The 24,505-nt window shown below is 37.1% G+C and overlaps 1 pseudogene; it reads right to left on the bottom strand.

Moving 5' to 3' along the window:
- Positions 1–12,285: 12,285 nt before the first annotated feature.
- Positions 12,286–13,310, bottom strand: LOC113247828 (tubulin beta-4B chain-like; annotated as a pseudogene).
- Positions 13,311–24,505: the final 11,195 nt, after the last annotated feature.

Here is a 24,505-nt window from a genome sequence, read left to right as displayed (position 1 = left end):
ATATTCTGGGTCACAAAACAGTTCTCAACTGATACTAAAAGACTGAAATTATTCCTGCATATTCTCAGACCACAATGCTTTGAAATTAGAACTCACTCAAAAGGAAAAATTTGGAAGAAACTCAAACATTGGAGACCAAGAACCATCCTGCTCAAGAATGACTGGATATACCAGGAGATTAAAAATCAATTTAAACAATTTATGGAGACCAATGAGAATGAAAACACAACGGTCCAAAACCTATTGGACACTGCAAAGGCAGTCCTAAGGGGAAAACATAGCCATCCAAGCCTCACTCAAAAGAACAGAAAAATCTAAAATGCAGTTTTTATATTCTCACCTCAAGAAGCTGGAGATGGAACAGAAGAACAGGCCTAACCCATGCACGAGAAAGCAGTTGATCAAGATTAGAGCAGAGATCAATGAATTAGAAACCAGGAGCATGGTAGAGCAGATCAACGGAACTAGAAGCTGGTTCTTTGAAAGAATAAATAAGATCGATAAGCCACTGGCAAGACTTATTCAAAAGAATAGAGAAAGGACCCAAATTAATAAAATTATGAATGAAAAGGGAGAGGTCACAACCAACACCAATGAAACAGGAAGGATCATTAGAAACTTTTATCAACAGCTTTATGCCAATAAATTAAAGAACATGGAAGAACTGGATGCCTTCCTGGAAACCTATAAACTACCAAGACTGAAACAGGAAGAAATTGATTTTTTAAACAGACCAATTAATTTTGAAGAGATGGAAGCAGTTATCAAAAACCTCCTGAAAAACAAGAGTCCAGAGCCTGACGGATTCCCCGGGGAATTCACCAAACATTCAAAGAAGAAATAATACCAATTCTCCTGAAGCTGTTTCAAAAAATAGAAACAGAAGGAAAACTACCAAACTCATTCTATGAGGCCAGTATTACCTTGATCCCCAAACCAGGCAAAGACCCCATCAAAAAGGAGAATTACAGACCGATATCCCTGATGAATATGGATGCCAAAATTCTCAACAAGATCCTAGCTAATAGGATCCAACAGTACATTAAAAGGATTATCCATCATGACCAAGTGGGATTCATCCCTGGGATGCAAGGGTTGTTCGACATTTGCAAATCGATCAGTGTGATTGATCATATCAACAAGAAAAGAGTCAAGAACCATATGACCCTCTCAATTGATGCAGAGAAAGCATTTGACAAAATACAGAATCCTTTCCTGATTAAAACACTTCAGAGTGTAGGGATAGAGGGTACATTCCTCAATTTCATATAAACCATCTATGAAAAGCCTACAGCAAATATCATTCTCAATGGGGAAAAGCTGGAAGCCTTTCCCTTAAGATCAGGAACACGACAAGGATGCCCACTCTCGCCATTATTATTCAACATAGTACTAGAAGTCCTTGCAACAGCAATCAGACAACAAAAAGGGATAAAAGGTATCCAAATCAGCAAAGAAGTCAAACTGTCTCTCTTCACGGATGACATGATACTCTATATGGAAAACCCCAAAAAATCCACCCTCAAACTATTAGAAGTTATAGAGCAATTCAGTAATGTGGCAGGATACAAAATCAATGCTCAGAAATCAGTTGCATTTCTATACACGAACAATGAGACTGAAGAAAGAGAAATTAGGGAATCCATTCCATTTACAATAGCACCAAAAATCATGTTATCTCGGAATTAATTTAACCAGAGATGTAAAAGATCTATATTCTAGAAACTACAAATCACTCTTGAAAGACATTGAAGAAGACACAAAAAGATGGAAAAACATTCCATGCTCATGGATCAGAAGGATTAATATAGTTAAAATGTCTATGCTACCCAGAGAAATCTATACTTTCAATGCCATCCTGATCAAAATACCAATGACATTTTTCAAAGAACTGGAACCAACAGCCCTTAAATTTGTGTGGAACCAGAAAAGGCCCTGAATCGCCAAGGAACTGTTGAAAAGGAAAAACAAAGCTGGGGGCATTACGTTACCGGATTTCAATCTGTACTACAAAGCTGTGATCACAAAGACAGCATGATACTGGCACAAAAACAGACACATAGACCAATGGAACAGAATAGAGAACCCAGAAATGGACCCTTGGCTCTTTGGGCAACTATTCTTCGACAAAGCAGGAAAAAACATCCAGTGGAAAAAAGGCAGTCTCTTCAATAAATGGTGCTGGGAAAATTGGACAGCTGCATGAAAAAGAATGAAACTTGACCACTCTCTCACACCATACACAAAGATAAACTCCAAATGGACCAAAGACCTCGATGTGAGACAGGAATCCATAAAAATCCTAGAGGAGAACATAGGCAGCAACCTCTACGACATCGGCCATAGCAACTTTTTTCATGACACATCTCCAAATACAAGAGAAACAAAAGATAAAATGAACTTGTGGGACTTCATCAAGATAAAAAGCTTCTGCACAGCCAAGGAAACAGTCAAAAAAACTAAAAGGCAGCCCACGGAATGGGAGAAGATATTTGCAAATGACACTACAGATAAAAGACTGGTATCCAAGATCTACAAAGAACTTCTCAAACTCAATACACGTGAAACAAATAATCAAATCAATAAATAGGCAGAAGATATGAACAGACACTTTTCCAATGAAGACACACAAATGGCTAACAGACACATGAAAAAATGTTCAAAAATCATTAGCCATCAGAGAAATTCAAATCAAAACCATGTTGAGATACCACCTTACACCAGTTAAAATGGCAAAAATTGACAAGGCAAGAAACAACAACTGTTGGAGAGGATGTGGAGAAAGGGGATCCCTCTTACATTGTTGGTAGGAATGCAAGTTGGTACAGCTACTCTGGAAAACAGTGTGTAGGTCCCTTAAAAAGTTAAAAATTGAGCTACCCTATGATCCAGCCATTGCACTACTGGGTGTTTACCCCAAAGATACAGACATAGTGAAAAGAAGGGCCATATGCACCCCAATGTTCATAGCAGCATTGTCCACAATAGGTAAATTGTGGAAGGAGCCGAGATGCCCTTCAACAGATGACTGGATAAAGAAGATGTGTCCATATATACACTGGAATATTACTCAGCCATCAGAAAGAATGATTTCTCAACATTTGCTGCAACATGGATGGGACTGGAAGAGATAATGCTAAGCGAAATAAGTCAAGCAGAGAAAGACAATTATCACATGGTCTTACTCATTTATGGAACATAAGTAGGAAGATCGGTAGGAGAAGAAAGGGAAGAAGAAGGGGGGGGCATAAACAGATGGGGGAATGATCCATGAGAGACTATGGACTCTGGAAAACAAACTGAGGGCTTCAGAGGGGAGGGGTCGGGGAATGGGATAGGCTGGTGATGGGTATTAAGGAGGGCATGTATTGCATGGTGCACTGGGTGTTTTACACAAGTAATGAATCATGGAATTTTATATCAAAAACTAAGGATGTACTGTATGGTGACTAACATAATATAATAAAAAATATTATTAAATAAAAGAAATAAAGATTAGAGAATGCACTTTTCGTGTAGCAGGAGTCACAGAAGACATTTTTAAAAACTGCGTAATCTGAAACAATGATATTTTACAAGATAACACTGGCAGTGTTGTAGGCTGTATTGGAGCAGAGAGAAACTGAAAGACAATGTGGCTAATAATAGGCGGATGACAATGCAATAGTCAGATCAAATTGTAGAGACATTTTAAGGAGTGCCAGTAGAAGCTGAAAGAGAAAAATGCAGATTTGGCAATCTACACAGGGATAGTATAGCTAAAGCCATAAACATAAACAAGCATAATAAACACATAAAACCACCAAGGAAGTAGGTATAAAGAAAATATACCCTTTGTCAGAGTCTTAGGATAGGATAAGAAGAAAAAAAATCAAGAAGAGGGTCTATAATGTCAAATATCGAGAGTGAGAAGCAGAGTAACATATATATTTTTGAACAGTATTCTGCATAAGCTTCTTCATAAATATGCCGTATTACTTGAATGAACATTTTGAATTGATTATTTAGACTTACTTTTTAAAAAAACTGTATTATTGTAAATGGAAAAATCATTAATTATAAAATAAATATAAAACTAATACCCAATAGGAGAATATTATATATCACTGAAAACTAACTTTTAGACAACCAGTGGTTTAATACATGATATTTCAGGAAATACAGGACTAAGAAAAGCCACTCTCTCTATATATAGTGAAGACTTAAAGGAGTTGCGTTTTGAGGAAAAGAATTAGCTTCAAAAGACAATTGACAGCTTGCGAGCAGACTGAATGTATCCACTTGTCCTTGAAGTCAACTGCAGAATAGAGGATGAAGGATGTAACTATGAGTGACAAGAACTAAGTGTGTCCTGACGCCTAAGTGGGAATTTGGGTATTTACATTAGAACATCTGATAGATGGTAACTTTCACCTTTCAAATATGTTGCAGAATTTTGCATTCCATACAGTTATAGCCTAATAACATTATTTTCTCTCTCCACCGGGAGATGTTTCTTCCTAAGAAGACTAAGAAATAAAAGGATGTTCCAATAGAGGACTAAACAGGTAAACATAGGGCCAAGCAATAGTTCTAGATTTGACATGACTGTATTGAAAGACAATGGTTTTCTCTATTTAATGTTAGAGGATGCAATTAGAGTAAAAGAAAAATTTTTTAAAAAACACCTTTTTTTCTCTTTTTAAATCCAAGTTGCTTTTTGCAGGAAAATAACCTCTCTTTTCATAGCTGTTTGTAATGTTGAAGGGAGAAGGGATCTTTTATGGCAAAGGATATGCTGGAATGTACATGTCCTTCCAAATGTTAAAAACTTATTTAGATTTGCAAAGAAATTGTCTTTATACAATGAAAACCTCTCAGGAAGTCCAACTGCTTATTTGTTTGTTCTTTCAAGCGAAACAAATCATCATTAAAAAGGTTCAGCTTCAAATTAAGACCTTCTAGAAGCTTAGAGGGACTTGCTCACAAAAGTTCAAATCCCTCAGAAAATGGCTCATTGCTGCCTCAGAGAAAGAGAAAAATAGCTACTGATGAGATTCAAATCATTCTCTATCTTCTCTTTCATTAATTTTAAACATAATTCATAGGCCATTATGCTCTGGAAATCAAAATAATTATTCCTTATTGTAGCCTACCATTTTTCATCATTATGCACACACAATGTCCAATTTCACCCCACTCATTCAAAATGGCGCTTAAAGCAGGCAAAAAAGATTAACTCCAATACTTACATTTGGCTTTAATTCATAGCTTTCTGAAGAGTTTTACTAGTCTAAATATGTATTTACACAATAGAATATGATGAGTCATTTCTAAAATGTAAACATACCAGTTTAAAAAATTGCTTAAATATGTATTTCTGCCTGAGCTTCTCTCAGGATATTCCTATGAGATTCACAGCAATAACTCCCTAATATTTGCATCACACCACTTCTCAGTACATTACACATAATTAAAAAAGTGTGGGCAAGGGGTAGAGGGACCCCTCAGAGTAGTCAAAATATTGTAGTCCTTCATCTTTCTTGATGTTGGATAGCCATAGGGGCCCTGTTCCTCATTTCAGCTGGGATCACCTTCAATCTATTCTGACTAAGCTTTTTAGCAAGTTGTTGTTAAAATTTCTAGTAATCAAATACATGGGAAGATGTTTCAGAGAATAATAGTGTTCACTTTCTATAGAGAAACATCTAGCTCAGCACATTGGCTTTCGTTCTTGGCTCGATATACATTTCACTGCACCATCAGGGTACTCTGTACTTTTCAACAGTCTGCAGCACATTAAAAAATACTCCAAATCTTATTTTTTATTGCTAGTGGGGGTGCTCATGTGGGGGCCAGGGTCAATGTCATCTTATGTCTGAGGTTTGTATCTCTGCCTTAACATGCCACTGCCACTGCCAGTTCCAATTTTGGTCCAAGATGAAGCAGAAGTGAATTAGGATGGCGGGGTCCATCGGTGTGGACATAGAAAGAAAGGAAGCAGAGTAATAAGACTTATCTGGTTTTTAATCTCCATGTTATTAATGATACCCATTTCTACCATAGGGTAGTCTAATCTGAACATTGCTCCAAGCAAACTATTTTGTAAGTGCCACATGCTGTATCTCTGTCTTGAGTGTTCTCTGGAATGTTCTATAGATATCTATTTGACTTATTTGAAGTTGGAAGACTCCTCAGTTCCCATTCTCTCTCCTCTCTCCCCACCCCCAACACCTTATAAAGTAACATCAGATACAGGCTGATTTTTTCTGGGAAACAGATTTTGAGATGCAGAACTTTAATGGAGTAATTTTATTGGAGAATATAATCTACATAAGTAGCCATTGAAGAGAGAATAAATCAAGACTGGACAGAAGGAGAATTTGAACTGACAGACAATCATAACAAAGGCCTCAGTAAGTCTCATGGAAGCTTTGGAGCTGGGATGTCCCCTCAGGTCTGTCTTGTGTTGGGGAAGGGAAGGATCAATGAATGCCTTGAGTAAGAGCCTGAGGATTCAGTGTTTAGAGTTCTACAATCATCAGAGCTGCTTGGTATCAGATATCAATTTTGCTCATGAGTTATATCAGAAAATATTTTTGCAGAAACATTTATGTGATGCTTCTAGGACTTTCAGCCCCTTCCTCCTTATCAGGAAGGTGATGGAATTTGTTCTAAAAAATGTTTATTGAAGGCTTATGAACCAAACGTATGGTATAAATATCATTTCAATCCTGAAAGCCAGACATTATATTTTTCCTATTTTATAGATGAGGAAATTGATTCTCAGTGGGATCAAGTGAACTGCCAAGGTTCACACAGTTAGCAGACTTGCATGTAAACCTATGTTTTCCTGCTCAATGTTTTCATTGTACTCTTACAGACTTTGGGTAAAGAATTTGAATGGAAGGCAGGTGCAAAGTCTAGAACTGATCTGATTATGAAACAAGAATCAACAATCAAGGCAAAGGATCAAATGTATATTAGGGATCTCTCGAGAATCAGAGCCAATAGGAGAAAGAGAGAGAGAGAGAGAAAGATATTAAGCAATGCTGAAGGCTGAGAAGTCCCACAGTTTGCAAACTAGAGGCCCAGGAAAGGCAGTGATATAATTTATTATGAGTCTGAAGATCTGAGAACCAGGAAGGCTGATACTGTAAATCCCAGTCTGAGGGTGGGAGAAGATGAGATGAGATGTTCCAGCTCAGGTACTAAGGTTGGAAAAAAAGGGATGAATTCCTCCTTCCTCTGCCTTTTGCCTATCTAGGCCTTCAATAGATTGGATAATGCCTACCCACCCTGGGGAAGGCAATCTACTCATTCTTCTGGTTCAAATACTAATCTCATCCAGAAACACCCTCATAGACACACCCAGAAATAATGTTTAATCTGGGCACCCCATGGCCAGTCAAGTTGACACATAAAATTAATCATCACAAGTGGTAAAGCCATATTCATATTTGGAAATATCCATTTTTTTTCAAGCCCTTAGATGCTGTGGTAATTGATGGTAACCCCTTGAAAATTTAATGTGCTTTAAGAAGATTAAAACATTTTATGATATCAAGGACAATAATGCCAACCAAGAAAAATCAAGTACCTCATATATTCCAGTTCTGTGTCAATGACACATTATTTTACAACATGAATACCATTATTATTATTCCTATATTTTAGGGTGGGAAATTTAGAGAAGTTAAATAACTTTCCTAAGGCCGTATTACTAGTAAGTGACAGGTCTAGAATTAAAATCCAAACTATCTTACTCTAAAATCTGAGCTCTGAGCCACTATTCTACATAGTTTCTCAATGACCTTTCCGAAATGTAGAAATGTCAAAATGTAAATTGCTCGCATATTGGTTTATCAGTTGGCTTCTTCTGGGATCACTGTAATTTTGGAAGCAATGCCTACTCTTCCTTCCTGTGCTGAATGGTTCTTTTTTCACCTTGCTTAAGTTGGGAATGCCATTTCTTAGAAACCCTTCTCTGGACCAGGTCAGAGTTGGCCAAAACAGAAACTTGTATGAAATTTGGGACATGAAGGTTAAGCAGCAGCCACTGTTCTCTGGAGATTGTCATAGCTAGTTGTGGTGACAGATAGTCGCAGAGGTATTGGCAGGTTCCAGCTTGTCCTCTCTCAACTCTACTTTGAGTCTAGCTCTTCTTCCTGACTGTTGATCCTGATGACCAGCAGCAACTCCAGTATTGTCATTAGTTTCTTATATGGGTATTCAGAAAAGCAAGAGCTTCCCATAGACTTCTCTATTAGGTACCTTTTCAAGGGCTTGTTTCAGTAGCTGGATGTGCTTAGCCTCTCAGAACTACCTAATTCTTTTGATCCTCCAACTTTATCTTTTGGGTCTTCACTACCCAAGTATATTCCCCATATTTGTGTGAAGTCTAACTCTTGCTTCCCTTGTTAAACGTGGAGTGATACAGAAACTAGTATCTGAGAATAGGTGCTAACACAACAAAAACCAAAACCATGAGACTTTGGGGGCAAGGAGACTCAAAAAAAATTTTTTAAAGGTTTATTTATTTATTTATTTGAGAGAGGCGGGGAGGGGCAGCGGGAGCGAATCTTCAAGAGGACTTCCTCACTGAGCCTAGAGCCTGACATGGGGCTCAATTCCATGACCCATGAGATCATGACCTGAGCCAAAATCAAGAGTCGGACGCTCCACTTACTGAGCCACCCGGACATCCAGAAACTCAAAAATATTTATAGAGAACTCGCAAAGTTTTTAAGAGACTTTTATTGGAAAACATACCATGTAGTCTGACCCAAAAGGACAGTTTAAACTGAAAAAAGAGCTGTGGCCTCCAAATTTCTACAGGCAGGAAGCAGGCTGAGAGAACTTCTCAGATTAAAACATGGACTTTTTTCTTCTTCTTTTTTTCAATGGAAAAGGAAAGGTATCTCAGAGGGAGGTACCGAGTCTCCAGAGAGTGAAGGAAGCTGAGAATAATGGATTAGGGAGGGAACCATTGCCAGAAAGCAAAACTGGGGACTCATCAAGAAACGTTCGCTGCTCCTCGTGAAATTGGGAGATCTGAAAACATGTTCTTAGTCTCTTTTACTTTATTTGTTTCTTATTTCTCTTTTCTTTCCTCTCCTTTTCGTTTTTTCCCTTCTGTACCCATTCTCACCTCTTTTTTCTCTGCTTGTTCATTCCTTCATTCTTTCATTTGCCTGGTTATAGTTTTGAAATTGCTATGAACTCAGAACTATGATTTCCATTCTTCTCCTTTGTGAAGTGTCTATTACAGTTGTTTCGTCCCTGTCTCACCACTGAATGTTGGTTATGCAAGGGTCAGATAACTTGTATTTTTCAGTTCAAAGGTTTTTAGGTTAAAAGGAGTTGTATCTGATAAGCCTCAACCATATTTGGACCTAATTTAAATGATGAAATCTTGTACTTTGAGTCACCTGCTGCCATGACTGAATAAAATTTTGGAGATCTTATTTGTAGATGAGTGCATTTTTCATATATGAGGAATCTGAATTTTGTCTAGGAAAAAAATTCCTCACAAGCCTACACATGCCATTCCTCTCATCAAGAAGGGGAATCTATTACCCTCTTCTTGAATCTGGGCTGGATTTGTGACCTTCAATTATTAGAATGCAGAAGAAATAATGCTGTGTCAGTTTTGGACCTATCCCTTAATGGGCCTGGCAGTTTCTACTTTACTTTCTTGGAGCCCTGAACCTCTGTTTAAGACATCTTATTACTCTGCCGGAAAGGTAGGCTCAGCACTTCTAAGCCAATTGCCCCTGCAAATATGGGAATGGGGTCATCTTGGAGATTCTAATTCCAGCAAAACCCCTGGGCAGAATGAAGCTTCATGAGTGGCCCAAATCAGGTGGAGCAGAAAAACAGCCTAGGTGATTCCAGTCAATCCACAGAATTGTGAGAGATAATAAATTGTTACTGCTTTGAGCCATCAACTTTGGGGGAATTTGTTATGTGGTCATTGATAACTGAAAGGCTGATAAAAAATGAATGAATGAAAGCATGAAGGCGTCAGTGACTGATTAGAACAAAGGCCTCTGTAAATGGAAGCAGATTATATTACCTAGGATATCACTGGGTGTGTTATCACAAAGGTGTGTTACCCTTTCCTCCCACTTAGTACCTTTTGTGAAGCTTTGCACCTGTGATTGCCTATGGACACCAAAGTACTATAGAAAGGTTCTGAATCCTTGTATGTGTTGAGATAAAAGTGAGGGGGGGAAAAGGTTCTGTTGACTTGTCTCCAAAAACTTAGATCAGAACAGCTTTCTTCTCTTCTGCCCCTTTTCAAGGCAATATCATGCCCATGACTAAAAACACTAAAACAAATAAACAAAAACCACAAAAACAGCAGAATAAAGCCTTATTTCTACCAAATGTGGAATTTATTTAAAAAATGAGATAAGGAAACCTTTCCTCAATAAAGACATGAAGAGTAAAACTTTTATATTGTGGGAGAAAAGTAATTATAAGACAATAGCTAAAACAAATTCAGGACATAATATACTAAAAAATTCAAAATGTCATTGAAGGACTTCATATCAGCATCCTGGGAATAAAGACAACGCAGGGAAGAGAGACAAAGTGATAGTTTACTTCAAAATAGAAGATCGTTTGTAGTTTGGCTGAGGATTTTGCATTTGAAACTGGTTGTTCAGCGTCTTAGTACTTTAGTGACTAGAGTATGTAAATGATAGAGATAAGGAAATCCTTAGGAGGGAAATAGATAGACTTTATAGATACTACTAAAAAAGCAATAATGAGGAATGATTTAACAAAATTCAAAGGTTTCAGATCATTTGAGAGCGTGAAACAGCAGATGGTAAATATAGTTCAATTCAGATAAACATTAAAAAAAAAAAAAAGACGCACAGCAATAGAGAACTACAAAAGAAGGCTGTGGAAACACATTTCAACGGACTAATCACCCAGTACGCCAACTAGAAAATATCCAAAAACTTTTAATTATCAGCTTGGTGCAAAGAAATGGTCTTCTAAGATGAAGGCCAGAATAAAAAAGTGCTTCAGGTTTTTAGTCTTAACTGTTGAGGGAGAGGTGGGGAAGTGGGGATGAGAAAAAATACTTAGAAGTGGGAAAACATAAAGATATCTATGAAACATGAGATTCTTAGTCACAAACTCCAGAGGATTTAATTTCCTCTATGGAAATAAAAAAGCATTTTAGTATGTGTGTTAACTTATTTTATAGGGTATATTTTAGTACCTTATATGAGAGATTGTCTAAAAATAGCCAGGAGAGCTTTTTTCCAAGTGGAAATGGATTATATAGTCTGTAAACTACCAGTTGTTTACACTGATGGTCTTGGTGACAGAGGAGGGTCCATACACATTCATATAGTCAAATAGGCTGGAACATTTCAAGGCATCTGTTTCCACATGGTTTCTGTATTTAGATAGGCACTTCTCACAGAGGAAGCTAAGTAGAACTTTAAAGCCTTCACTCCCACTCTGTTAATAACGAAAATCTCTCATTAGTCTCTTCTCCTAGGTTCCACACTTTACTCAGGGACAACAGAATTGGTCTTTCTAGCTGTAGTATTTTCAGTATGTTATTAACTTGGCAATTCCATTTTTTTTTCTTTTTACCATCAGCAAATAGTTTGGAACAAAATGAGACAGGCTCATGTAATCTTGTCTTTCTTTAGAGACAATTTTGACACTAACAGTTATGTTAGTGATGCATTTTTGAATTAACCTGTGATGTCATAGTGCTTTTGTATGTGATGATTTTGGAATGAAATTTAAATTACTCTATAAGGAATATCTAGAACCAAGACACAGAGGAGGAAGATAGATAACGCTATGTCTTGAGGATATGGAAGATTTTAAAGTAGGAAAACACTGAAGGGATGTCTACAGGAATATCTCTAGATATTAAAAAATAGAGTAGTCAACAAAATGTTACAGAAATTTAAAATTGACTCCTGTCTCAAGTCCAGAGATATTAAAGTTGATGGTCTTTAAAGAACTTTTCTAAACTGATTCTTCATTTTTTTATTTCTTTTGATGAGAGTTTAATTGCCATTAGAATTATTTTCAAGTTAAAAAGATAAGAAGATTGACTTTTTTTCTCACTATGTAAATGCTTTAATGGTGGCGTCTGTATCGGATGTGGCATCAAGACGGAAAAAGAGCAAGTGCATACAGAGACGTGGCCATCAGCGAACAGGTGGTGAGCGAATGAAGAGTTCACACAGCTAACACACGCTTTACTGGGTATCAGCTCTAGGCCACCTCTTCCTCTGCCTCTTCCTCAGACTTGCCCTCCTCCTAGGCCCTGGCGTCCTGGTTCTGCTGGTCGGACACCAGGTCATTCATGTTGCCTGGGCCTCGGTGAACTCCATCTGGTTCACGCACTCGCGCGTGTACCAGTGCCGGAAAGCCTTGCACCTGAACGTGGCTGTGAACTACTCTGAGATACGCTTGAACAGCTCCTGGTTGGCCGTGCTATTGCTCCTGAGGTGGCAGACATTTTTAACCCCCGGGGTGGTATGTCGCAGACAGCCGTCCTCACGTTTTTGGGGATCCACTTGATGAAGTAGCTGCTGTTCTTGTCTTGGACGTTCAGCATCTGCGCATCCACCTCTTTCGTGGACACGCGGCCGCTAAACGCTGCAGCCACGGTCAGGTAGCTGCGGTGGTGGGGGTCACAGGCAGCCATCGTGCTCTTGGCATCGAACATCTGCTGGGTGAGCTCCGGCACCTTCAGGGCCGGGGACTGTTGGCTGCCTCGGCTGGTCAATAGGGCGAAGCCGGCCATGAAGAAGTGCAGGCAGGGGAAGAGGACCATAATTTAACAGCTAGCTTGTACAGGTCAGCGTTGAGCTGCCCAGGCAAGTGCTGGCAGGTGTGACCCCACTCATGGTGGCTGACATCAGGTGGTTGAGGTCCCCATAGGTGGGCGTGGTCAGTTTTAGGGTTGCAAAGCAGATGTCATAGAGGGCCTCGTTATCAATGCAATAGGTTTCGTCTGTATTTTCTACGAGCTGGTGGACCAAGAGGGTGGCATCATAGGGCTCCACCACTGTGTCCGATACCCTGGGCGAGGGCGCCATACTGAATGTGTTCACGATCCGGTCTGGGCACTCCTCCCGGATCTTGCTGATGAGAAGAGTACTCATTCCAGGCTCAGTCCCCCTACTCAGGGAGTGGGTCAGCTGGAAGCCTTGCAGGCAGTCAAAGCTATCAGCTTCCTTCCTCACAACACCCAGCCCCAAGTCGACCAGCTCTTCACCTTCCGTGTAGTGCCCCATGGCCCACCTGTTCCCAGCACAACTCTGACCTTAGTCCCAAATGAAACCAAGCTATAACATTATTTTAGATGCTGGCACTTTCCTTTGAAAACAAACCTCAGAACATTTAATTTTACCTACTGAAAGGTGAATCATATTAGAGATAATATATTCATTTAGGTAGGAGTCATATAAAAACAATATCCCAGTTTGTAGTGACTGTTGGGTAAAATATCAGGCCAAGTTGGAGTGAAAATATTTAGGACACTGAACAATCATCAGGTGCTGCGTACAAGCAAATTCCATTTTATAGGATACTGGGAATTCCAGCTTTCCACAGTGCTGCTCTCTAACAGTGATACTAAAAGATAAAAGCCAAAAGGAGTCTTGGTGTTTTTCATGATCTTCGCTGATTTACCCGAGACGCTCTAAATGACCGCCAGGCTTCAACATCTTGACGTTGTCTGTCAATTCCACTTCGCCCTGGGCAGCTGTATGGATTATCTCTTCCCTGACTTGAAGTGGGCTGGTAAATAGTCCATTTAATGATGTATGCATTTATTCAACAGACGTGTGTTAAGTGAATGAATGAACAGGTATTTCTTGAGAGTTTACCGTGAGTCAGGCACGAGTCTATTACCCAGAGATTCAATGATGAGCGAAAGAGGCAAAGCTGCAGCCCTCATAGAGTTTGCATTTTAACTGGCAGAGACAGAAAATATGTAAGTAAACGAATACACAAAAACATTCAGATATTGATAAATACTGTGAAGGAGATAAAAGCAGGGTACTGTAATAGGGAGTGACTTAGGAGGAGGATTCTTTAGAGAGGGTGCCCCCAAATTCCTCTCTGCAGAGGTCCTATGAGGCTGAGATCTAGATGGTAAGTAGAGGCAGGCATTGGAGAAATGGGTGAAAAGCGTAGGCAGGGAGAACAATAGTTGCTAAGTCTTTAGAGGAGGGGATTCGCATTCAGTTTTGATGATATGTATATGGCACTTATAGTAGTATAGTAGTATATGTAATAGTAAATAGCATATGGATGATATAAAGGTGCAGATCAAAAGAGTCAATAGTTCTACAGAGAGCCTAAATTAAATATACAGAACTTTATCTTCGTTTTGCTTAGTATTGGATGTTGTGTGAATCAGGTAGGTGGATTTTATAACTGCTGGCAAAGGGTTATCATCTAAAATAGATTTAAACAAGGGTTCTTATTCAGCATAATAGTTTATTTTATTTTCTTTATATTATTTTTCATGCAAAATTCGGTTGTTATGAAGTATTTTGTGAGGTTTGACAGGTACATTTAGGATGTAACTGCCTTTAACTAAGTACAATTAAAATAGATAAATAAAAAAATTTAAAAGATATATTTTTTTATTTGAGAGAGAGAGAGAGAGCAGAGGCAGGGACAGACAGAGAGGGAGAGAAACAGACTCACAGCTGAGCAGGGAGCCTGAGGCACATCTGGATCCCAGGACCCCGGGATCATGACCTGAGCCGAAATCAAGAGTTGGCAGCTTAAGTGACTGAGCCACCAGGTGACTAATAAATAAAAAAAATTTAATAAAATCTCATTAACTGTTGTAACTTTATTTTTAATTGCATGTACCAAAAAAAAAAAAAAAGGCTGGAATGACTGCATAATAAAATTGGAGAGGTCTGAATTTAGATAAAAAAAATCTAATAGATATAGTTAAGTAACAGAAAGTAATTGAGCAAAAGGAAGAAACTCAGAGGTCCCTCTTGATCAATGCATTTTAGAAATTGTTGAAAAGTACTGGAAGTACACAAACTATTTTTCTGTAAAAATCTCCAAAAATCTGAACTTTAACACTTCTAAGCATATACCTATTAAAATATCACAAGAAATGCAATCAGTATCTTTTAGAAACTAGTAAGGACAATTTCACTGTGGAGTAGAGTATCTGCGACCTAGAAAACAATATAAGGATTTTTTTTTTTAAAGGACTGTCAACAGTTCTTTTAATAAGTTCAGGTAAATTGGAAATCAAGTATGCAATATGGCTCTTACTTTACCTCTATATCCTGCCTGCAATGCATGAAAAAATCAAAATAATATTTGCCATAATACAACATGAGCCAATCTACGAAATTTAATGTCCCAAAGAAGATTCAGCATCCTGAACAAGAATAGAATGAAGAAAAAGTTACTCTAATTATGAAACTTATGACCATTAAGTTATTTATGTTGTATATATTTGCTGCATCTTTTTGTAAACCTTTAAATAAGTAATCTAAGAAAATAATTTTCTGGGAAATGACTGAGATAACCACAGATAAGGAATTAAAACGAATTATTTGGCAGCTACTGTATAGTAATATTAGATTTAATTCTAGTATTGAAATTGCCTGTGTATTGTAAGCAGTTAGAAAACACTTTCTCAAATGAACAACATCTATTTCCAAAAGTGCAGTTATGGATAATATGCATAGTTACAAATCACCATGGAGTTCCTTCAAGAATCAATCCAAGGGGAAGTATTCAGACAAACAGGTAACTTTTAATAAGTCAAGTTCCAGCTGTGTACTTCAAGACAATCATAAGAGATAAACATAAAGAGCCAGGCATAATACAAAATAAGTAAGTCCTATAAAACTGGAATTCTGCAGAGCTCTAAATCCCCAGGAATCCATAGGATGTCTGCAAATGCATGTAGAGGGCAAGACTTTCAGAGCTAATATAAAAGGTGACTCATTATCTTACTGTAATTTAGTATTTCCACCTACACGAATTCTAAATAGAGGGTAGCTAGAATAGCTGCATGAATCTAAACTTCTTTTCCATCAAAAGTTCATTACAAACGCCCTTGGCTCTGTTCTCATCCCTTCATCCTTGCACATCTCTCCTGCATGACTTCAAAGAGAACTCTCCACACAGGAGATAGAAAAGGGAAGCTAGGGGATGAGAACAGGGCCACCTCTGTTAAGAGAGAGGCTTAATTAAGTACATATTTGAAGAGTGCCTTTGACATGAAAAAGCAGTAAGAAAATTCAGTACTATTAACACTGAACGAGAAGTGCTTGGTCCTGGGAGCAAAGCCTTATAGAGATTAAGAATAAAGTTTATATTCTCCTCCTCCAGGCAAGCATTTTTCAATGGGGCTCTTTATTGATCTGTCATCCTAAGAGAGTCTGTAAATCTAGCATCTGCATATCGATTCCTGGTTTCTATGGAGGAAGAGGAAGCAGAGAGTAAAAGATACATCTTTCTTAAATCTTAATAAAACTACAGAATGCATGCTTCAAATGTGTACTGATTTCTTTACAAAAGGACTTATAATACATGTAAAATTTGGAGAACAATTTGTCTGTATAATAAAGGAAGATCTTTATTTTCGTTTGTTACTTAACAGAAATGTAACTGGTATGTTATTATCAAAATGACCAATATTAACATAACAGCACTTGAAAATTGGAAGCACTGTGATTCCACAGATATAAAATTCTAAAGTGAGATGCCAGATCAAAATGCAAATTATCCAAGAAAAATAACTGGTTAGAAGGCTCTAAAACCGACAATGAAAGGATTGAAAAAGAAAGAGGAGTAAGAAGAGAATATTTGTGCAGAGATTTCCTCCAAGAGCTGGTTCTGGATTCTCAGTTCCAGCACCCATTCCAAGGTGAGGAGTGGGACTCCTCCTTCCTCTACCTGAAACCTAGAAAGAGGAGCTTCATTGGGAGTTTGGGAGAACTTGGATATGCCGCTTAATTTGGGGGACCCTTTGGTCTGCCATCTGACAAATGCCCTGACATTCTTCAGGGCAAGGTTATGGCTCTCTTAGGTGGTGGGGTTGAGAGAAAACAGAGAGGTAGTTTCTGAAATAACTGCATTTTCACCCATGGAAGGGCAAAAAATTCATGAGTTTTTCCTGTAGACCAGATGGAAATGACAAGGGTGGAGCCATCCTGGAGCTCTTTTGAATTCTGTTCAGCTCTATTTCTAGGATAGACAACAAGATTCTAACTGCTAGTCTCTGCATAAAGTAGACACCTGAGGGATTCAAGGTGAGGGACATACAGGGATCTGAAGAAAAGTTATTGAATAAATAGTCACAGGTATTGTAGCCAGAGGAGGCCAGCATCCAACAAATCCACAGAAGCTTTAAACATCTGCCAGGCCAGGTTCCTGCAATGCCATCTTGTGACGCTACCTGTCCAAGGAGAACTTCCCTTCCTCCTATTTGGCCTCTACTCCTATTAATTTAGGAGTGGTATTTACAGGAACAGGTGAGTACAGGATGAGATGAGTGAGACAGAAAGACTGGTTTCCTGTACCCTCTACTCCTCAAATGGCCAGTTGATAGCCAAGCTCTGGGTGAAGAGAGAAGACAGGGTAAATCAAGGTCAGAGTTTTGGTTATTGGGGACTGAACAGTGTGATTTCTGACATAAGACTGTTATGTTTGTGACATAAACAGACTGTACAACCTATAATTATCTAAAACTAACAAAAGAATCATGAGAACTTCAAATATATCAACCAGTATCAAGTGAAAATTACTCTCAATAGTAAAGAAAAAATAGTGGGATGTAAAGATACAGTTTTGTTTTCAGTTTGCCCCATGAGTCCCCATTAAAAATGGGACATGTCTGCTATTTTGCTATGTAATCAAATTAGTCACCATAGGACACAAACCTATTATTCTTTAAAGTTAAAATATGATTTTAAAACTCAGAGAGAGTAGTAGTTGAAAAAAAACCTCACCAAATCCTTAAGCTTTATCTTAAAATATTATAAGTAAAAAGTTCACCTATTTATAATTGCACCTAAAAGGCCAGTTATTCAATGACAAACCAATAATTAAAGACCAATCATAGTACATATGTAGTAACTATTTTAAAACTTACCTAATTTGTTAAAAACATAGAACTATATGTTAGACAAATTTAAGTTCTGCATTAGAATGGAGACCTGGCAGCCATTATCTAATGGTTCAAGTAGAAGACATGCAATCATTTAGTGGAAGGTTGACTAGATGGCCCATTTGAAAAAGGTTTTCAGGGTTTCTATTTATCTGAGTCTTTAATGCAGACATGAGTAAGTAGACATCTATTCATGGAAACCTAAATATTTACCAGTTCTGCCATGTTGTTTTGGTTGTGAACTTTAAGTCAACTGAAATTTCTCTGCCATCTGTCAAACATCAACATTTTTGTGACTTGAATAGATTTCACTTATTGGAATCAGTTTGGGCAATAGCACTTTGATCCTGTTAATTAGCTGCCTTGTCTCAGTAGAAAACTGAGTTTCTATTGTTTTTTGTTTTAGAGATCAAAGCCTAGGACAACAGAGGATGTTATTGAAATAGTAGCAAAGAGACAAATAAGGCTGGAGTTGCAAAGAACAGTTTCAGAAAAGTGGTTCTGTGCAATCTTTGGTTAGTAAATAACATCTGTACAAATAGTTACTTATGAAACTTGTATTATTTTGGTTTTTGAAGTTATTTTCAGGATTGACCTAGAGCTTAGAAAAATGCCTGACAAATGAATCAGTTTTGAATCTGTCAGTTTTTATTCGCACTGCCCGGATCAGACCTTCATCTTTCAACCAGATTTTGACAATACCTTCCTTTCCCCTCACTTCCCTTACTTTAATGCTGCTCTCCTTTCATGGACTGTATTGACAGATTTTTTAAAAAAGACTTTATTTATTTATTTTTAGAGAGAGAGCATGAGAGCACAAGTGGGGGGAGGGGCAGAGGCTGAGCGAGAGGGAGAATCCCAAGCAGACTCCCTGCTGAGCATGGAGTCCAACCCGGGGCTCAAACTCACAACTCTGACATCATGACCTGAGTCAAAACCAAGAGTCGATGGCTTCACTAACTGAGCCACCCCAGTGCCCTGACAGATTATTTTTTAGCGAAAATCTGTTAACATTTTTTTGTTCAAAGTAAATTGTTGGTCTCCCATTTCCTAAGGAGTGTTTCTCAGCATTTTATAAAAATGTCTTAATGTACACATTCATTTGGAACTAGCTTGGGAACAGTTAGTTTCAGTCTCATTAGCTATTTGCTCTGCTGTTTTTCTTCCCACTCACTCAAAAAAGCATATTGAAATGCAAGGGACTAAAAGAGAAAGTAGAGGATGAACTTTTTTTTTTAAGGAATAATTTGTGACTTCATTGTATTATTAACCAATTACTAATATAATAGCATATCAAGACACTGTAGTTAAAAAAAATCCATTGGACTCTAGGATAAATCCAATCCACTCAATTTGGTATCTATAGTCAGTCAAACTAATTATCTGCTCCTTTCTCAGTCTTATCTGCCTCTGAGAGGGAAATAATACAAATTACACTGGAGGGGAGAAATTTCTGGGAGGAAGGAATATGTAAGAATAGGAGAGGCCGGAGAGCAACAGGTGTTTTGGACCTCAGAGTTTAGCTAAGGTTAGTCCTATTCCTGAATCTTCCATACATTTTCAGGAATCTTTTTAACTAGGCATTGTTATATTATTGGCAGCCATTCAGTTTATAATTCTGATAAAATAATAGAATTTAAAATTTGGTTCTAGGACATAGTTGCTAAACTTCTTGGTAACTCAGGAGATTAGAGCTTCATAATTCAAAGTTCATAGTCATGTACATTTTTTACTGGCATGTTAACTTTTAGAGTGGCAGAGAGTCACAAAAAACTAGATTACAGATATTAATATTACATCTGAATACCTTATATATTTTCAATAAAGTTTTAATAATTCTATACCTATGAGATTTACAAAAATAAGACTAATTATTGTGTCTGTAAGTAGACTAATTTATCAGATCTGATAATTGCTGAATTCCTGTCTCTAAGATCATTTATGTTTTAATGTTCTGTTCTAAACTGAATGAGTGAAATTCTCCATTTTGATATAAAAAAACACTTTTCAGGGGCGCCTGGGTGGCACAGCGGTTAAGCGTCTGCCTTCGGCTCAGGGCGTGATCCCGGTGTGATGGGATCGAGCCCCACATCAGGCTCCTCCGCTATGAGTCTGCTTCTTCCTCTCCCACTCCCCCAGCTTGTGTTCCCTGTCTCTCTGGCTGTCTCTATCTCTGTCGAATGAATAAATAAAATCTTTAAAAAAAAACCAAACAAAAAAAACCACTTTTCTTAGTTAAGGATTCAGTGAAACTAAACTATTCTGTGTGCAAATTTCTAAGTTATAAAAAGAAAAAGTTCACATGTAAATTCCATGTACATCTTTTTAATACAGATTTTCCTTTGTAGGTTTAATTTGCTTTTTAAGCCTTTATTTCACAATTATGTGTTACTTTGAGTCTACTTTTTTATGAAGTTTTCTATCTTCCTAATTAAATTATGGTTTCTTTAGAGAAAGGAATATGCATTCTATCTCTCTGTGTTCCAAATGTATAGTGCAGTGCTTAGGGGATACTAAGGCAAATTTAGTTTAGAGGAAACTAATTTTGAGAGGAAAATTTGTGAGTTTTTTTTTTTTCAGCGTGACTCAACATCATTATCAACGAATGTTTGGATGCAAGAACTATCCTATATATGGGGCTTGTGGCACTTTCCCTCAAATAATTTATAATCTGTTTATAGAGGCAAGCTGCATAGCTGCATACCCAAGGCTCATCCATTATATGTTTCCATTAAAGCACAGAGACAGGACCCGTGGGCAGAAAGATCTGCCCTGGGATTGTGAGGAGCAATTGATTATATGTTTTTAAGGCTCATTCACAAAAGAATATAGACACGAAGAATTGGAAGAATTCCACAAAGGGATGTGACCAATCTAGATAGTGTTGTCAGGGAAATTTTTAGGTATCTGGGTGGAATTAAATCATATTCGTTGCAATTTTCGCATTTTGACCTTATTTAATTCTCTGAGGTAGGGCTTCCCTTGGCACATGTATATATATATGAACATACCACTAACACCATTTTGAGAATTAGACTCCTCCTTTATTTTTTCATTGCGTGACCAAACTTTCTAATAAGAAGTCATGCACATTTTGTAATGTGAAGTTTTAAATTTACAAAGAGCTCCAATTAGGGATATTTGAGAACTGCCATCAGATTTACTGCTACCTTTGCTTTGGCAGCGAAAAGTCCAAAGGCCAGCAATTGGAGAAAAATAGTGGTAAAGGCCTTCATCTATAAAATTTAATGAAAGGTAAATTATTTCTATGGCAATGGGCAATATTTCAACAGCCTTGCACTGTCATGGCTAAGTCTTACAAGTGAGACAACAACAAAAGCTTCTGATTTTCAATTTTGATTTCATTAAATCCCAAGACAGAACAAGTTCTGAGAGCTCTCATTCAAGGTATTATATCACTTGGACTCCAGCCCCATTCTATTTGACTTCAAAGCCCATATTCTTTCCAGTTTACCATATTACAATCAACCTGGTCATTTGTACATGCACGCACACGTACACACACACACACACACACACACGTGTGCCCACACACGGAGACTTAGTTTTTCTAACAGGTTTGTGAAACATTTAAGGCACAAGAGACTTCTCTTAGTTGATCAATACTATGTTAAAATTACATAATGGGGATTCCTATCTTTGTATTTGTATAGCTATAAATAATTTTTATTCATTTATTCACTCACTCATACATTCTGCTAGGTGTGGAGGATGAATAAGGAAGTCTCTGTGTCCTAGAAACTGACTTATCAATTGGGAAAAATATAATCAAATATATGCTACAGGTAATTAAGCTGAAAGTAGTTTCTAGATTCACTGAAGAAATAAAAGAGAGTGGACAATCATTAGATGTGAGTTATAGTAGACTGGAGTCTCTATTTTGTGTGTTTACTGTGCAGATAAGACCATCTTGTTACAAGGTCCTTTTCATAACCGTGGTTTATAAAGGCCTTGGATGGGGACCAGCACAGACCTATCAAATGGTGAATGTAGTTTTTTCTCTTGTGCCTTTCTTTAGTCTATACCTAATTCTGTCATAGACCTTGAAACATTTTAGTCTTTAATTTAGCCTTTAAATATTCTAACTTAACTAGAATCGTACCTCATAAAGCCAGAGTCTTGATTGTCTGCATAGGTGAAGCCTAACATAGAATCAGACTCATATAAATTCATCCAATGAATTTTCATAGAGTAAATGAAATAAATGTCTTCATAAAACACATAGATAAGTATAAATCTTTTCATAAAACACTTGGGTTATGTATATATATGCATACATACAAATATATAGGTATGTACATGTGTATTTGTGTGTGTGTATATATAATACAAAATTATATGTGAGGGAGAAAATTTACATAATCAAACAAAATGTAATCTGAATTTTATCCTAAAAGTGGTAATTATAAGATAGATCAGGGACTAATAAAATCATTTTGTATATTAAGAAACTAATGCTCAGAGAGATTGTCAGGACAAGTTCAGGTGTAGAGCCAGAGCTAGGACACAGGTTTACTGATTCCCAAATCAATGTCCTTCCATTTTACTATACTAGCAAGTGCACTAACACAGGAAATAAGAATAATGACACCTATTTTTTTCGTTTCACCCAAGGTTCTCAGCGTGCCTTGCTAATTGTATATACGGTTAGAAAAAAGAAAGCTCAGAATTTTGTCTAATTCACTCCACCGCCAGTGGCTGAGCCTGAAATACACTTCCTTCATTTTGATCAAAAGATCATATTGGCTATGCCAACCTGTTAGTGTCCAGAGAAGCTGTGAGTTAAATTTTTTTGTGCTTCAAAGGATAAAAAGCATCATTTCTGTTTTGAGATGTTATTAAAAAAATTCTGCATGTAGGAGGTTCATTCCGCACACACTTCTAACATACCTTTAAATCCATCTTAAAATAGAAGTCTGTCTAGTTTCTCTGGATCTCTTATAAATTGCTAATGTCAATTCTAAGAATATATTATTTAGCTGGAACTTTTGAAAGCAGTACGATTTATAAGTTAAGAATTATTATTACACAAGACCTCATTTAGGTTAATGTAATGTTTAAGCATTTATATTTTCCATCCTCATATTAGTCTTGGGAGGTCGTATCTATAAAAGATGCTTGGCCTGCTAGAGCCGTTCTTTAATTTAGTCGTTTAGAGGAGGTGATGATTGTAATCAAGTATTTACAGATGGCATTTCTGGCAATAAGTGTATATATGATAAAGTAATAATGTATCTAATTAGAAATAACAATTATAACTCTGAAATCATAGGAAAAGATTTACATACTTGAAAGTTTGGGTTAAACATGTTATGAAACATGTATATTTAAATAAATTTAAAATTTTGCCCTTTGAATCTTTTACTCAAATCCTCTATCATATCTGAATTAATTCAACTATTACTTTTTTGTTGTATAGGTACTTTGGGGTAGGCAGACTTAAGATAGATTTTCTCTTTTTAGAAATTATCTTTAGTGATCAAACACTTAATTAGACCCCCAGGTAGTCTAATTTGGTTATAATGGCAAAAAGTAATGAGGACGTTGTTTTCTGGTTCAAATATTGACACTATTATATTGTCTCAACTATTAAACTGTGATATTTTTGGGGAGTCTCCTGTTGGTAAGTTGGGATTTACTGATCAAACTTCAACAACACTTGGTAACTTTCAGAGCCGATGCAATCCTTTATTCTGCATGGAGAGCATTCATCTCAAAACCAACCCCTACTTTGCATTATTTTCCCAATGTGAGCACAAGTGGCTAATCAATTTAAAAAACCTTAATTATTGAGTACCTTAATATAAAGGCATTGTGTTAATTGTGAGCATACAAAAATAAATATCATGTGCCATGTTCTCAAGGAATTTATTATCGGTTAGAATAGAAAACACCTTTAGTTCAACTATTGTATAAGAAAGTTCATGGTAAATAAATTGAGGGTCATATAAGAACAGCAATACATAAAAAATACCAGATGTAGGATTGAGAGCCAGTATAACGTATTGGATTTGAATATTGCCTCTATCTATACTGCATTAGTTTAAATCTCAACTCAACTAGCAAAAAGTTTAGTGACTTTGGGAAAGTTACTAGAACTTTCTATCAGGTATATATTATGTATTACTTCTTCATAGTGATATAACTAAAGATGATAATAACATATAGGTACTTCAAAGGCTTCTTGTCAGAATTAAATAAGTTAATATATGTAACAGTGCCTGGAACATAGAAATGGTATATGAGCATCAGCTATTAGTAGTAGCATTATATTGAAAAATAAGGTCATAATAGATATGAAGTGCTTAGCAGAGTGCATGTTTCATAGTAACCAGTTGGAATTTTTAG

The sequence above is a fragment of the Ursus arctos genome, unplaced genomic scaffold, assembly GCF_023065955.2.
Source record: "Ursus arctos isolate Adak ecotype North America unplaced genomic scaffold, UrsArc2.0 scaffold_4, whole genome shotgun sequence".
Lineage (NCBI taxonomy): Eukaryota > Metazoa > Chordata > Mammalia > Carnivora > Ursidae > Ursus > Ursus arctos.
The sequence above is the reverse complement of the archived record's forward strand: the minus strand, read 5'-3'. Positions and strand labels throughout refer to the sequence as shown.